The sequence below is a fragment of the Hyperolius riggenbachi genome, chromosome 7, assembly GCF_040937935.1.
Source record: "Hyperolius riggenbachi isolate aHypRig1 chromosome 7, aHypRig1.pri, whole genome shotgun sequence".
Lineage (NCBI taxonomy): Eukaryota > Metazoa > Chordata > Amphibia > Anura > Hyperoliidae > Hyperolius > Hyperolius riggenbachi.
The window spans coordinates 98,494,775-98,511,682 of NC_090652.1; the positions used below are offsets into that span (position 1 = coordinate 98,494,775).

At 43.4% G+C, this 16,908-nt stretch overlaps 1 protein-coding gene across 2 annotated transcripts in view; it reads left to right on the top strand.

Moving 5' to 3' along the window:
• The first annotated feature begins 1,205 nt into the window (after positions 1 to 1,205).
• The window catches only part of ABCA3 (ATP binding cassette subfamily A member 3), a 128,546-nt gene continuing 112,843 nt past the window's right edge, over positions 1,206 to 16,908 (top strand). Inside the window, exon 1 of one of the 2 annotated variants that reach the window (XM_068244425.1) lies at positions 1,206 to 1,988. The gene's annotated coding sequence lies outside the window, so the exon portion shown is untranslated. Of the gene's footprint in view, positions 1,989 to 12,491; positions 12,715 to 16,908 lie in introns of those variants that run through there. The other variant, XM_068244426.1, reaches the window with a different exon arrangement.

A 16,908-nucleotide genomic window follows, 5' to 3' on the forward strand; every position in this document is an offset into this window, starting at 1 on the left:
AGGCCCCGGTTCACATCTGCGTTTTGCGCCACAACGGATCCGGTGAGCTGATCCGGTGTCCGCTTCACCGGATCCGGATGGCCCAGTCCGTGGCCCGTTCACATAGTGATAACGGATCTGATCAATGATTGATCGGATCCGTTTTCACTCAGCAAATACATACCTTATCTTGTGCAGCAGCCGGCGGTAGAGGCTTCCTCTTCTTCCGCTGTGATTACACAGTGCGTCATGTGACTAGTCACATGACGCGGAAGAAGACGGAAGCCTCTACTGCCGGCTGCTGCACAAGAATAGGTATGTATTTAAATTTTTAATTACATTTTTGGGAAATTATGACACAGGGCTGAGCCACACTGCAGAGCGCTTTCCAGTTAGTCAGGGCTGTTTTTTAAAAAACACACTCCGGTTTCTTTTACACTGCACATCGCAATGGGATTCCGATTTTTCACTGGATGCTAGCAACACAAGAATAAAAAGGCAGAAAAAGCGCAGCATGCATGACTTTTTAAAATCGCATTGGAGTCGCATGTAGTGTAAAAAACGCAATGATTGACTTGCCTTAAAACCAAGGTAAAATCGCAGAGACCACGATTTTAATGCTAGTCAATTGGAGTGCGTTTTTAAAAACGCGAAAGCAGCACTGACGGATCAAAGAACGCTCAGTATGGTTTAGCACAGTCACATTTTCATAACATACCTGTTCACTAAAGGTTGCCATTACCGATACAATTCTTCAGTATCCTTATAGTGGGCCTAATCATGGCCACCTCAACATTTATACACGGCAATGTCTCGGAATTCCACCTCACATTACCATTACCTTTCACACTGTGCTATATATATAATTTATGCATATTTTGATACAGGCGCTTTATAAACCCCTAGCAGGTTCTCTTAGCAGATCTTCGTATGGAAATACAATTCCTATATTCTTAGGTATTTTGCAGGAACCACCACGGTCTGTATGCCAGCTGCTTGCCTCCCACCTCCTGTTCACTGTCGTGTCTCAGCACAGCCATAATAAAAGACATAAAATAATAGCCAGTCTTTTGCACTATAGGTCAGCGACCTTCTTTGTTGCACAGTGCTGAATTGGAATGGAGTCACGTGACGGCTGGTTTACCACAGGCACAACAACACAGCGTGTCATGTGACCTAACCCGGAAGCAGCTGGAGGATGCGGCTGGAGTTTTGTTTCAGAGGATGGTGACGTCACCGGCCGTCTGATTTCCCTGGGAGAGAGAGAGAGAGAGAGAAGCGAGAGAGGAACGAGAGACGGCTGCACCTGTGAGGTGTACCGGAGGAGAGACAGCCTGCACCCACGAGACTGCCTGCGACATGGTGCCAGGGAGCTCCTGATCAGTGGGGGCCGCAGGTGCTGGAGGTAAAGGGCAGCACGAAGAGGTGCCTGGGGCCTCATCACACACAAAGAGCAGGTTCGACTGACCTTAGAGCTCACCATCTATCCTTATCATCAGAGGACAGCCACACTGACTGCATCCCACCACCCTATGGAGCTACAGGGAAATATTGCAAGATTTGCACACTTTGCAGAATTTCCACGTTTCTAGGCCAGAGATCAATACTGAATACCAAACAACAAGGAAGATAAATATTTAAAATCTGTAATACATAATCTTTTAATAGGTATATGTATTTACTTTAATGCTACATCTGAAAACGGAACTTCTAGGAGCTATTGACATTACAGCAACCAAATGATCCTTCCACATTGAGCACCAAACCTTTGCACAGTGGCTCTGCTAGTATCTGCTTATCTAATGCCAAGAGGAGCCTTCTACATAGCAGCTGTTACATCCTTTGTTGGAGGAATCAACAGGCCTGACCACCTAGCCATGGGACTTGGGGATCTGGAATACAAAGGGTAAAGGTCTTAACTGCCCTTGACATCTTCCAAGGAAGATAGTAAAACACATACATTTGTTTATAGCAGAGGTGTGGCTTCTGTATCTGGAACCCTTCTGAAGGTAAGGCAATATGTTAATATGCGTGACTATAAAGGTGACCTGAGAGGACAAAGATGAAAGCTGCTGTTTACTAAAGATTAGCTTTTTATTAAACTTTCCTGTAAAGGAACTGGAATCTGAGGGTGTTGAAGTGGAACGTTGCACAGACTAAAGCTGGCCATACACAGGTTCATTATAGCCCAATATGCCAAGCAGATCAATCCTTATCTGGTTAGAATGGGATTGGTGATCAATTCCTACCTTACATGGCAAATTTCAATTTTGATACATCTCAGCACAAATGTATCGAGCATAGATAGAACCACAGGTGCTCGATGCAGTGCAACACTATGGGGCTTTGATCTCCCACCAACCCTGCCAAGCCCCCCTTGCACAGTTTTTCCAACAAGTCCAATCTTACTTTTGAGCAATAAACTGTACAAAAACAATTGGTCAGCTGTTTTTTAACATTAGATTACATTCAGAATTGTCGAAATGAACAAATTGGTCAGAAATTGATGAAAGATTGATGTGTGTATGGCAAGCCTAAAGCGGACCTGAACTCAGAACTTTCTCTTTGCTCTAAAAGGTTCGCAACATCATAATAGCCTATAAAGAAAAGCATTTCTTTGTTACAGCTGATACAGATCCTACAATAAATCTGCAGTGTTTATACTTCCTGCTTTTATTGAAGCAAACATATTGTTAACATCCTGTGCTTTCAATTGAGCTTATGCAGGAGAACAGAGGCGCCAAAAGGATAAAAGGAAGCTAAATGAGCTTAAAAACCAAAATTCTTGGTAAATAGAGGAGGTAGTGGTGGACTTGCCTCCTCCAAGTAGACACACAATGACTGTAGTAAAGACAGTCAATATATTTTATTTATGAACTCCAAATATGCAACGTGTTTCGCAGGATTGATCCCGCTTCATCAGGCAATAACAACGGAGCAATAGCATATGTGGTCAGTAGAAGAGCCAGGCACCTCTGTCTCACATATGGGTGCAACATATGCTCTTTTTCCCCAGCACTTTAATATTATTTGGAATAATATTCCCATTTTAATTTGCAGCCAGCAAAATATTCCCAAAATTAACAGTGCAAATCTTTTGTGATCACTTTAGATGACGTGTGTACAGACATGTTGGCTCTCTGCCCAGCAGCCCTTTCTTAAAGAGAACCTGAACTGAAAATTAAAAGTCAAAATAAACATAAACACATCATACTTACCTCCTGTGCAGTCTACTCATCAATCTCTTTCGCCTCTAAATGCGTCCTGTTTGTCCACAAATATCAATGGAATTCTCTGTCCTCCAGTTTGAAAATGGCCATTACCCTATAACCGCTTCCAGGTCAGCACACTGTTAAACTGTAATATCGCCCACTTGAGCCATAGGGAAACATGAACATTAGCTTGCACATTCAGTTGTAACTGACAGCAGCTGATATATAACTGACAGCAACTGGTATATTTCAGTTCTGACGAAATATTGTCAGAACTGGAAGGGATCACTGTAAGAAGAAAATGGTGAGCTTCTGAGAGGAACTGATGGTGAGGTAAGTATGTAATATTAATTTGCAGCTACATCATGTGTTTATTTTCAATAGTTTTACTCAGTACAGGTTCCCTTTAAAGCAAACCGGAGTTCCTTGGGAGAGAAAGTCAGATACTTACCTCGGTAGAGGGAAGCCTCTTAATCTTCTAGAGGCTTCCCTCGTCATCCTTGAGACCACCACTGGGCTCCGGGACCCTCAGTGCAGTAAGCAAGAAAATAAATGAGGCATCTGTACAACATTCAGCCCTGAACTGTCTTCAAAGTGATAGTCTCCATCCTTCGGCCAACCGTAATTGTGTGTGTTGAAGTTGTAGTCAATAAAAGATAATACAAACCTGGACATGATTTTTGTTTAAATTGTCTGTTATAAGGTGAGATACATTTACATCTCTTACCTGGGTAATAGAATATAGTGACAATCGTTGAAAGGTTAAAAAAAAGTCGTGTTTGAGTATGCATCACAGACAGCAGGGCATCTATTGAAAATTGATGAAACCACAGCGTTGCACTGTTACCCATGCTCAACTAAACTACCTGATTGTGGTCTGATTTTGGTCTGGTGGACGACAATCAGGCCTGTGTTGGCAAACAACTAGACAATCAACTGCTGATATCATGCAGTTGGCCACTAAGAATAGCCCTGTTTAGGAGAACTTTACAGCGAAACGTCGTCAGTTTGATCAGTTGATAGATTTGTAAGGCACTGATTTGCTGGTCATGATCATGTGTTAAACCAGGAAGTCATCCCAACAAATCAGAACCTTACAAACCTATCAGCTGATCAAACTGAGCACATGCTTCTCCGTGAGTTCTCCCATACAGGGCCATCCCTATTGGCCATGTGTATATAACATCATTAGAGCAACGTTAACTTGTTTGGAATGCAGCCATGTTAGTGCAGTCCATAGTTTTGCTTGCGCACACAGTATGTAAATGAGATACAAGTCATGTAAATGGTTTGTTGTGGGGTTAGTCATGTCGTGGAGTTGGTTGTGCACTTTGTTGGATGTATGTACGAACGCCATGGGCCGCTGCTCCTGCCCTGCCCCTGATCAACCAAAATTTTTCATCTAGAGAATCGTGTGGTAAAATGATTGTGAGGAATCGCGCACACACACAAGTGTCATCCCTCCCTAACTTGTAAAAACAAGTGAGTCCTTCTGCTGTAGCTCTGTATATCAAGATTTTGGCTTGCCCTGCTCATTTGGATATTACCAACCAGGGCTGTGGAGTCGGTACAAAAATCCACAGACTCCGACTCCTGAGTTTAGGATTCCACCGACTCCTCTAATTTGCATATTACAATTTTGTTGATTTGAAAGTATGTAACATGAAATTCGTCTCTTAACTGCCGACGCTTAGGAATTTTAAAAGACAACTGAAGTGAGAAGGCTATGGAGACTGCCATATTTATTCCCTTTAGTCATAGACTAAAACTAGTCCTTGGTAAGAGTACTTGTAAAAGGTACAGACCGGAACAAAGAACATCTATCAGGCCCTAGGCAATGTAACTGTGGGTACATGTAAGCATGATGTACAGGTACTCTGCAGGGGAATAAGGAGATTCTTCCTCTATTACACATTCTTCATGCACAATCTGAACCAGGTTTATGGGCGATAGACAACACCTCTGTGTTCAATGTGCACAACATTCTCAGTGGATTCCCTGCAGCTCTGTTGAGAGTGCATATGTAGAGTATAGTACTACTGTGTAACAAAGTAAACCTGAGACAGATGAAATTAAAGTTATATACATACCTGGGGCTTCCTCAAGCCCCCTTCAGGCTAATCAGTCCCTCGCTGTCCTCCTCCGCCACTTGGATCTTCTGCTATGAGTCCAGGTACTTGAGCCAGTTTGGCGTAGTGCACATGCACACACTCCGCCGGGAGCGTACTACACCTGCGCAGCACTGTTACACAGGGTAGAACGCTCCTGGCTGTGGAAGCGGCATGCGGCCGGACTGCGCTGACTGGCTAAATTACCAGGACTCATAGCAGAAGATCCAGGTAGTGACGGTGGACAGCGAGGGACTGATTAGCCTGAAGGGGGCTGAAAGAAGCCCCAGGTATGTATAAAACTTTTCTTTTCATCCTTCTCAGGTACCATTTAATTCGTAGTCACCAAACCAAATTTTAATAACATATCAAATTATTTGATTTCATGAGCAAAGAGAGTGCGTATATTTGCATATATCAGAATCAACACAGAATTATTTCCATCTCATTGACCATCTCTATTAGTGACACGGCTACACATCAGGCTTTATTCTTACAGCATAGATGTTATTTCGTGTATATGTAAAAGATTCCTGTGTACACATTATATATACAGTCACGATCAGATGTGTATATCTGACTTTAAAAATACGGGGACTGCTTTATTGAAGCAGCACAAGTAACTAATTTTGATTGGTTTATTTCATTTTCGTGAACTAAGCACAGCTATTACTGTATGTATCAATTATTTATAACTATTATTTGAGAAATAGAACATTTCATCATATTTTCTATTTTAATTACAGTTTAAATTCATTTGGAGTTGGTGCATTTTTTCCCGACTCCGACTCCAGGCACCCAAAATTGCCACGACTCCGACTCCGACTCCACAGCCCTGTTACCAACTGAACATGTTGAACCATATAGCTGCTTTGTTACCATAGTAATTGCACTCCCTCTAGCTTTATTATAAATTAGGTGTTAAGGACTTCAGGTTTCTCTGGCAGTGCAGTTTGGGGACAAAGTAAAGTGCAGCTGCTCTTGGTGACAGGGGGCTGTCTTTGTTATTTTGCATCCCTAGGAGGAAGGGCAGAGCACAGTGCTGTTTTTACTGCAAGGATCTTGTAATCCTCTTCATCTCCCTTGTGTAGTGTAAGCAATGCACAGATGGATTAGCAAAGGAAAAAAGTTTGTCAAGTGACATCTTTTGTTTACATTTGAATGAGAAGGGGATAGTTCAAGCTGCCTAAGGCAAGCACTTGAGTTTTGTTGTGTCATCTGCTACTTTGGATAACACTGACATTAAGCAGACCCCTCCCCCCCAACGCTCTGACACGTTATGGTGAATAGACTGTAAAAACAAGAAAGTAACACAACGGAATGGTTAGTGGTGGGCTGAGCAATGATGAAGGAAGACAAATAGCAGCGCAAGGTGGAATGCCAAAATAGAAACAGCCCCGTAGGTGGGGAAAGCCATGGTGACGTAGATAAATGGAGTAACAGAACGCCCCCTAATGAGACAACAGCACTTTGCACTGACGAAGCCCACGTGACTTTGTGGGAGTAACGCGTATACAGGCGTGTCCTATAAGCCGCCGGAGCGGGAGCGGGGAGTCCGGGAATACCCACCACACGAGTCGAGCTTGCTGTCTGGCCGGTCAGAGGAAAAACTACCCGGGGAAGTCCGCATGAGAGCTACTTCAGGGCAGCGTGAGCAGCGGGACGCCGCAGCCACAAGCTCATGACAATAGAGGGAATATAAGGACTCAGCGGAGGTGGTGAGTGCTGCTATGCAGCGTGGCAAAGATTAAAGGAACCTACCATAATGCATGTTTATTTGTTGAAGAAGAATTGCTTGGAATAATTAGTTCATGTGGAATTACCAGTGGACTGTCGATGGAATATGATTGGTGACTATCATTGCTGCACATGTCCTTCATATGGTACGCTTGAACTCTTTAAGAAGATCAGGATTCACAATATCCATGCTGAAATTTATGGGAACTTTTCATATGCCACATTAGCAAAATAGCACCTTATCTGGCCAGATAAAACATTTGTGTGTGATTGGGGTGTGTATACGAGGAGCGCTCCTATGTCCAGGCAGGTATTTTTAGGGGGGGAGCAGGATTTTATGGGATCATGGGTGTGTTTTTTGACAAATAAAATTTGATATGCAGATTGAGAACTTGGAAGTTCCTTTTTTGTTGCAAGTTATTACTATCCAAGGTTCTCCTCGATACTGAGTTACTGCCACATCAATTCTAAGACATGTTCACCAGGAGCATATTTTAAGGCTATGATGAGGTACACGATTCCTACTGTGAAATGTGGTGGATCGCTAATGTTTTGGGTATGTGTGAGCTACAAAGGCACAGGAATTTTGGTCAGAGTTGATGACAATATGAATGCAGTAAGTTATTGAAAAATACTGGAGGAAAATTTGCACTCATCATCCAGGAAGCTGAACATAGGACTTACTTGGACAGTCCAACATGACAATGATCCAAAACACAAGGGAAGGGCGACTTGTCATTGGCTATAGAAAAATTAAGTGAAGGCTAGTGGCCATCTCAGTCTCCTGACCTCAATATTATTGAGCCACTCTAGGGAGACCTAAATGCAAGACAGCCCAAGAATTTACGGGAACTGGGGGCTGTTTGCCAGGAAGAAATAGCTTTACCCTCTGAGAAGATAAAGAGCCTCATTCACAACTACCACAAAAGCCTTCAAGCTTTCATTGATGTTAAAGGGGCAATACACTGTATTAAGGACTGGAGTATGAACATTTTTTTGATCAGGGTCATTTGGGTAGTTTGTGTAGTGATTATAATTTCAAAAGAGTAAACACAGTTGTTTGAGGCCCCTTTCACACTGGCGCGTTGCATTCGCCAATTTGGCAGCAGGCCAAAACTATGCCAGTGAAAGTCTGTGGGGCATTTCATACCATGTGCGGTGCTTTTCTATGGAAGTGCCTGAATCAATGCAAGAACAGTGCGTTGTCAGGCAACGTGTGGCGGCACAGCTTTGTTTGATTATTTTGCATTGCAGCGCGCAGCTTTGAAACGTATTTTGTCAATACATTTCCATGCAATTCTTTTTTTCGTCCACAGGAAGTAAGCACTAAAGAGCCTCACTTCCTGCCAGGCCTGCAGCCAGAATGAAGATTACTGCGCACTGTCGCAGTAATGTCCAAAGGTTTTTTTTGCCATTGTGGTGCGATCAGCCAATTACACCGCAACCTCAGATTAGCAGTGTGAAGCCGGCCTGACAAATGGTTTCATCAACACATAATTAACCCTATAAGGAAAGCTTACTAAACATAACTTTTTATTGAGACAATTAAAACTTCATGAAGGTAAAAAGGAAAAAAGGAAATGCTGGCACAGCAAGCCGTCTTCCATCCAGGGAGGAGGGGGGAGGGGAAAGGCAACACAATCCAATGCATAAGGGTATGTGTCAAACGCCATGCATTCTCAGCGTGCTCAGGCCAAAGTGGTTTGTAAACATGGAGGGAAGAGGAAACAAAGCGCCGGCACTGCTATCAAACACATTTATTCATGGCAGGGTGAATAAAAACGCATATATCCATGCATGAATTTGTATAGAACAACACATACCGTTGGTATCAATTGGAAGGAGCGGTGGGTGCAAAAGGTGGTGGTGGTGCGGTGCCTGACGGCCGTTTCGCGCTATTTGCGCTTCTACGGAGCGCAAATCTTCCTAGCGGCTGTCCTATATTAAAATTAGATCAAAGGACGATGGACAGGATCACAGGGGGACATTTATCAAGAATGTCTGAGACAAAACATTAGTAGGTTTTTAGAAATCCGTGCAGAACTGTCTCAGACATCCTAAGAAATCACTAAATAGTGCAGATTCCTTTTTAAACTGTTAGGAATAGGAGGAGTTAGGAAGCTCTCTCAGGCAGTGCAGTGTGTGAGGGAAATTGCTGTTGCTGAGGTAACTAACACATCTGCTGTCAGCAGGCTCTGAGTGAGGGGGGAGGAGCACTTCACAAATCAGGTCTAGCCTGCATTATCCGTAGAACTGTTATTGAGCACTTCTTTATTTGCAGCAGTTTAGGGATGGATTTGCACTTTTCTTAACTGTAGTTAAAGTAGCTCTAAAAATCCACGATAAACTGCCGGTATTATGTAGGCTCTGGGAAGTTTCTTACTATCATGCAGAACCGTTCCTCTGCTGGTTAGGACAGTCTTAAAAGAAAAAACTGTCGGTAATGCTTTGATAAATCTGGCCCACTGTATGTTCTGGATTCCCATATACTTGCAATACAAAGCGCATAGTGGGACCAGGATCACTGTACCCTCAACAGAAAAAATGCTACTATATACATAAGAACCTCCCACCCCACCAACTCAACATGTTTCACCCCCTCAAAGGGAGGCTTCGTCAGGGGAAGAAAGTGCCCAGTGTAAGGGTGCAAGTGCATTGTGCAAAAACAGCATTTAAATATACATTTCACTATAGACACAATAGATCAGAGCGACATGCTCTCTTGCTCTAGCAGCAGTCTGCCTTAGGGCCCTCTTCCACTGAGAAATGCAATTGCCACTACTGTGATTTCCGTGCGGTCTAACAGGTTATAGTGTGATTGTGATTTGTGACAGGAGAAAAAAAGCGAAGAAGAAAATATAAATTGCTTTATCACAAAAAAAAAATCATATCGCACTGCAATTCCTATGTGATTTTTCTGCGCTCCTACAGTGCTGCCCATAATTATTCATACCGTTGGCAAATTTTGACTTAGTTACTTTTATCCAACCAGCAAGTCCATTTTTTTGACGGGAAATTACATAGGTGTCTCCCAAAAGATAAGACATGTACAAGAGGCATTATTGTGGGAAAAAAGCCATTTCTCAGCTTTTACTTACATTTTAAGCAAAAAGTGTTTAGTCCAAAATTATTCATACCCTTCACAAACTGTCACAGTCTGTGGGACAATCCAAAGTTCTATAACATTCCAAATGGTTCAAGATGTTCTAAAGCATCCTAATTACCCTGATTAATTGGGAACAGCTGTTTTAATAAACTCAACAGGTGAAAAACAGCAGCTCTCTGCAGTTGGTTTGTGGACAGTCATAGCTAAGACAAAGGAGCTCAGTGAGGACCTGCGGCTGCGCATTGTGGCTGCTCACAAGTCAGGAATGGGCTACAAGGCCATTTCTAAATGTTTTCATGTTCCAGTGGCTACAGTGCAAAGTATTATTAAAAAATGCAAGATGTTCCGCACCGTGGAAAATCTCAGAGGACACGGTCGGAAGTCAAAAGTGACACCTTTGCTGGCCAGGAGGATAGTGAGAAAGGTGGAAAAGAATCTGAGGATCAACACCAAGGCCATCCTGGTGAATCTGGGCTCTGCTGGTGGCAATGTATCAAGGCAGACAATCCAACGGACACTGCACACTGCTGGGTTCCATGGCTGTAGACCAAGGAGGACGCAACTTATCCAGATAAGGCACACAAAAGCTCGCTTGGCCTTTGCAAATGCTCATCTGGACAAAGAAGAAGACTTCTGGTCTCCTGTGTTATGATCAAATGAAACAAAAATTGAATTGTTTGGTCACAATGATGTTTTCTTCATTTGGCATAAAAAAGGGGAAGCCTTCAACCCAAAGAACACCATTCCCACTGTCAAACATCGTGGTGGTAACATAAATCTTTGGGGATGTTTTTCAGGCAATTGACCAGGGCACCTAATCAAAGTAAATGGCATCATGAAAAAAAGAGCAATACCTGAGGATTGTCAGAGACTAGATCAGGCAGTCTGCATAAAAACTTGGACTTGGACACCAGTGAACGTTTCAGCATGACAATGACCCAAAACACACAGCAAAAGTGGTGAAGAAATGGTTAGCAGACAACAACATTAACATTTTGGAGTGGGCCAGCCAGAGTCCTGACTTCAATCCATCTAAAAATCTGTGGAGGGAGCTAAAGATCAGGGTGATGCCAAGAAGACCCTCCAACCTAAAATATTTGGAGCTCATTGCTACAGATGAATGGGCAAAAATACCTGTGGAGACATGCAAAAAGCTGGTCTGCAATTATAGCAAGGTTTGATTGCTGATATATACAATAAAGGCTTCTCTATTGATTATTGAGAAGGGTATGAATAATTTTGAACTGGACACTTTTTGCTCAAGTCATACCTCTTGTACATTGTCTTATTATCTTTTGGGAGACACCTATGTCATTTTCCGTCAAAAAAATGACTTGATGGTTGAATAAAAGTATCAAAAGTATGTCAATTTGCCAGGGCTATGATTAATTATGGGCAGCACTGTATATGTAGAAAACAAAAAATGCGCGCTCTATAGTGCATTAAAGTTTTAATACAAGCTTCACGCTACAAAAACATTACACACGATAAAATGATAAATGTCCAGCATATCGCACATCACGTGCAGAATCCCCAACTCCGGCAGTTGTCGCCACCGTGCCGTGTCCCCCTGCACTGTGGCCAATAGTGTAGGTGTCCTGTAGCATTAATCGGACCGGTCTCCAGCGATATGCTGGAAATTCATCATTTTATCATGAGTGTAATTTTTTTTTTTTTTCTGCAAGAAGCTTGTATTAAAACTTTTTAATGCACTATGGAGCGCTCTGCATTTTCTGTTTTCTGCAGTTTTTCTATCATACACTTGGATCCCACAAGTGAGCGGAGGAGCAGACTGTGGTGTATTCAGAGGGAGTTGGACTGTTATTTGCGCAGGGTTTTTTTTAATCTTTGGTGAGAACTGTATATGTATTGGACATTCATGACTATGAACATGCTGACAACAAGACTGACAATTGAAATTGTGAAAATTCGTGTCACAAATGCATTGCATTAATAGAAACATTCCTGTGCGGTTTCCATTAGTTTTGAAAGTCCTAGCATTTTGTGATCCGCAAATGATCGGAATTGGATGGCAAAATGCTGATGATGAAAAGGGGCCCTTAGGCCTCGTTCACATTGGGTGCGTTGAAAAACGTGTAAAAGCGCATAAGAAACGCATGTAATTGTGCATGCTTTAGTGCGCGTTGCGGTTTGCTTTCTTTAAAGCAGGTTTTGTTTATTGTAGCAGTTGTCAATAAAGCTTTGTTTTCATATGTAAATGTATTTTTTTTTCAAATAGGGGTAAAAAATGCATGTGATTCTATGTGCTAAAAAAGTGCACCCATTCACTTGCATTGATGTGCACTTTACAGCTCAACGCACAGAAATGCAGCTCAGCGCAGAGCATAGATGTGAACCAGGCACATCAATTACATGGGAAAAGCAATACCTTGCAGAACGCACAGAAACGGCCCTGATGTGAACGAGGCCTAACGGTAGTACTCATCACCGAGTGGAGAAGTGCAAATCACAAAGGGATTTTTCCTAGCCTACCTCTCATCCACTCACAGACTGTCCCACTGCTCCACTAGAAACCGTCTTGATCAGACAGCTGGCATCACTAAACCTTCAGGTGAGTACAGAAACTAAAGGTGCCCATCAACAGTACAGTTTTCATTATAATCCCCCCCCCCCCTGTTCGCCTGCTCTGCACCTCCAGCCCGCTACTCCTTTTTGCCTTGGAGACTTGCCTGGCCGGGTTCGGTCATTTTGCGTTTTGGCCAACCAAAGTACGCCAAAGTAGGAGTGTTTGCATGTTGGCCGCATCACAAGGCCACTTCATTTACACATTCGCCAGCTAGATCTTGAAGTGGCCAGACTTCAGGATCTGCTTGTAACTTATAAGCTGTGTGTTAAATTGGAATCCTTTAAACCAGGGCTTTTCAACCTGTGGTACGCGTACCACTGGTGGTACTTTGCTTATGGCCAAGTGGTACACTCCAGGTTTGCCTGCCACTTAATTGCTCACCTGCCTCTTTTCCTGGTTCTGTCCTGCCTCCATAAAGTTTGGCCACCCCTCCCTCACTCTGCTGACCTGTGGCAGAGCTCAGATCAGCAGTGAGGAGACAGCCAAGAGAATGGTGCACAGTGACATGAGTATACTTCAAATACAGGAAGTGATGTCACTGTGCACCATTCACCTGTCTCTTCACTGTGGCCGTGCTAACACTGATCTGAGGTCTGAACTATTCTGCAGCACAGCCAGGGCAAGCAAGGGGGAACCACCCTTTGTGGTGTCACTGCCCAGCTCGCTGGTGGTGAGGGGAAGCTACCTATGTTGAATCCTAGGAGGGAGGGAGGAACTAGAAAGGCTACCTACTGCACTGTATATTGGCAATCTACCTTCAGATTGCCAATAATAGTAATCTGAAGGCCAACAATCTAATTTTAATCCTTTTTCTCACCAATGCCCTCTGCTGCTCCCCTCCCATATGTCTTACCTTTCTTAAAGTGTACCTGGTAGAAAAAGTGCTCCTGGGGGGTACTTGCCTCGGGAGGGGGAAGCCTCTGGATCCTAAAGATGCTTCCCTTTTCCTACTCAGTAGAGGGGATTCAGCGCTGGAACCCCTTGAAGACCCCCCGGTTGGCATGAGCACATGTACAGTAGCGGCTCTCCTCTCAGGCTTCAGCAGAAATAGCCAAGTCTGATCTGGTCCGATTTGCTGCACAGGCACACTGGTGGTACTTGAAAATGTTCAGGCGATAAAAGTGGTACAATAAGTGAAAAGGTTGAAAAGCCACCACTAGAGCAATACTTATTATTTTGGACTTTAGAAGCCAAAAAGCCATTGAGTTCTGTTAACAATAGCTGGTATACTGTTCAGGTTTTTTTTATTTTTTTTGTCTCTGCCTTTAAAGCAAAGAGGCCTGTTTATTTACCTAAGACACAGTACTTGCTGCTGGCTGAACTTGCATTCAGAGAACAGGACTTTGAACTGATGGATAGGAGAAAGATATTAGCTGTTATCATACAGCCTAACTGAACACAGAGTACGTCTTTTCCCCTGACTTATTAGTGACTTGGTGAAGCCAGGATCTGCATGTAACCTATCCTATCCAGATGAACTCTGTAAACAGCACTATCTAATATGTGTTGCTTTTCCTAATACACTCACCTTAAGGATTATTAGGAACACCCGTTCAATTTCTCATTAATGCAATTATCTAATCAACCAATCACATGGCAGTTGCTTCAATGCATTTAGGGGTATGGTTCTGGTCAAGACAATCTCCTGAACTCCAAACTGAATGTCAGAATGTGAAAGAAAGGTGATTTAAGCAATTTTGAGTGTGGCATGGTTGTTGGTGCCAGATGGGCCGGTCTGAGTATTTCACAATCTGCTCGGTTACTGGGATTTTTACGTACAACCATTTCTAGGGTTTACAAAGAATGGTGTGAAAAGGGATAAACATCCAGTATGCGGAAGTCATGTGGGTGAAAATGCCTTGTTGATGCTAGAGGTCAGAGGAGAATGGGCCGACTGATTCAAGTTGATAGAAGAGCAATGTTGACTAAAATAACCACTCGTTACAACCGAGGTATGCAGCAAAGCATTTGTGAAGCCACAAAACGCACATTCTTGAGGCGGATGGGCTACAACAGCAGAAGACCCCACAGGGTACCACTCATCTCCACTACAAATAGGAAAAGGAGGCTACAATTTGCACAAGCTCACAAATTTGCACAGTTGAAGACTGGAAAAACATTTCCTGGTCTGATGAGTCGCGATAGTCAGAATTTGGCATAAACAGAATGAGAACATAAATCCATCATGCCTTGTTACCACTGTGCAGGCTGGTGGTGGTGGTATAATGGTGTGGGGGATGTTTTCTCTGCACACTTTAGGCTCCTTAGTGCCAATTGGGCATCGTTTAAATGCCACGGGCTACCTGAGCATTGTTTCTGATCATGTCCATCCCTTTATGACCACCATGTACCCATCCTCTGATGGCTACTTCCAGCAGGATAATGCACCATGTCACAAAGCTGAAATCATTCCAAATTGGTTTCTTGAACATGACAATGAGTTCACTGTACTAAAATGGCCCCCAAAGTCACCAGATTTCAACCCAATAGAGCATCTTTGGGATGTGATGGAACGGGAGCTTCATGCCCTGGATGTGCATCCCCTCAAATCTCCAACTGCAAGATGCTATCCTATCAATATGGGCCAACATTTCTAAAGAATGCTTTCAGCACCTTTTTGAATCAATGCCACATAGAATTAGGCTTCTTTCCCACTAAGACGTTGCGTTAGATGCCACGTTAAGGTCGCATAACGTGCCCCTAACGCAACGCATAGTGAGGTTGAAGTTGGACGTCAGATTGAGCCGCGTTACGTGGCTCTTCATGCGTCCGTGATGCGTACTTTTGGACGCATGCGGCATCACGGCCAATCGCCGCACAAAGCCGCCGCTCCAGGAAGTAAACACTGCACGTCAGACAGTGCAGTGAATATTAATTAGCCATGTGGCTGGCCGCGGAGGAGGAGGGGAGACCTCCTCCTCCAACATTACTGAGCATGTGCAAACAGTCTAACGCGGCTTAGCCGCGTATTACGTACAGCATGCAGTACTTTGTTTAAACGTGCTGCGTTACAATGTAACAGCCCATTTAGTTTTCATTGCTGTGAGTTAGGCTGCGTTACAGGCTGCACTAACGTGCGCCTGTAACGTCTTACTGTGAAAGCAGCCATAAGGCAGTTCTGAAGGCGAAAGGGGGGTTAAATGCTGTATTAGTATGATGTTCCTAATAATCCTTTAGGTGAGTGTAGAAACATGCTACTTGGGAAATCTTTGTAACCTAAATTTCTCTGAAGTGCCCCCAATGTCTGTGTGGCAACCATGATTTCATAATTTCTAAAATGACAGGGTTCTAGATATTTCAACGCTGAATACCAGTTTTTGTATTAATTTTTTTTTTTTTTTTGACTGTGAAATTGTATTAGCATTGGTTAGGGATTTCTGTGTCACTGTTTGTGATGTTAGCTCCGCCCCCCCCCTTCCTTTCTTGGCCAGGAGTGATGGAAATTCTCACAAATGGGGGACATAGGATGGCAATAACCATCTGCAAGAGGCTCCACCACCTTACTTACCATGCTAGTAAAAGACTGAAATTTCCTTCTGGTATTAGTCTGTACAGGGGCGTAGCAATAGGGGTTGTAGAGGTAGCGACCACATCGGGACCCTTGAGCCAGAGGGACCCCGAAGGGCCCTCCCTGAACTGCAGTATTAGCTCTCTATTGGACCTGTGCTCATAATAATCACTTCTATAGATACTTTGAATAGTGGTAATCATTAGCAAACTGTTCCTCATCCCCTACTTGCACCTCTGACACTGTAGTTGCCATTGGCAGGTTTTGATGCGCCGTATCAATTGTTATGTATAGAGTGCTTGGGGGCCCCATTGTAAAACTTGCATCGGGGCCTACAGCTCCTTAGCTACGCCACTGAGGCTGTGGATATGTGTGTTTAGCTATGTCTGTGTATATTGTAGTTGTAGACATCTGAGGACTGTGACTGTGCTGCTGCTGAGATGATTTCATTATTGGTACTTTCCTATTGATTGCTTTGAGTTAATGATCACCTCTGCACTTTGCAATATGGGATCTTTGCTTCTGTTGGCAGTGCTTCAAATCCATGCCTAGAAGCTGAGCTGTGTAGTTTGTTTGGCAAGACATGAGAGAGAAGGAAGCCTCCGACGGTTACATTGTGGGTACTGGAGTAGCGAAAGTGTTTACTGGCTTCTTCTCGGGTTGTGCCTGAT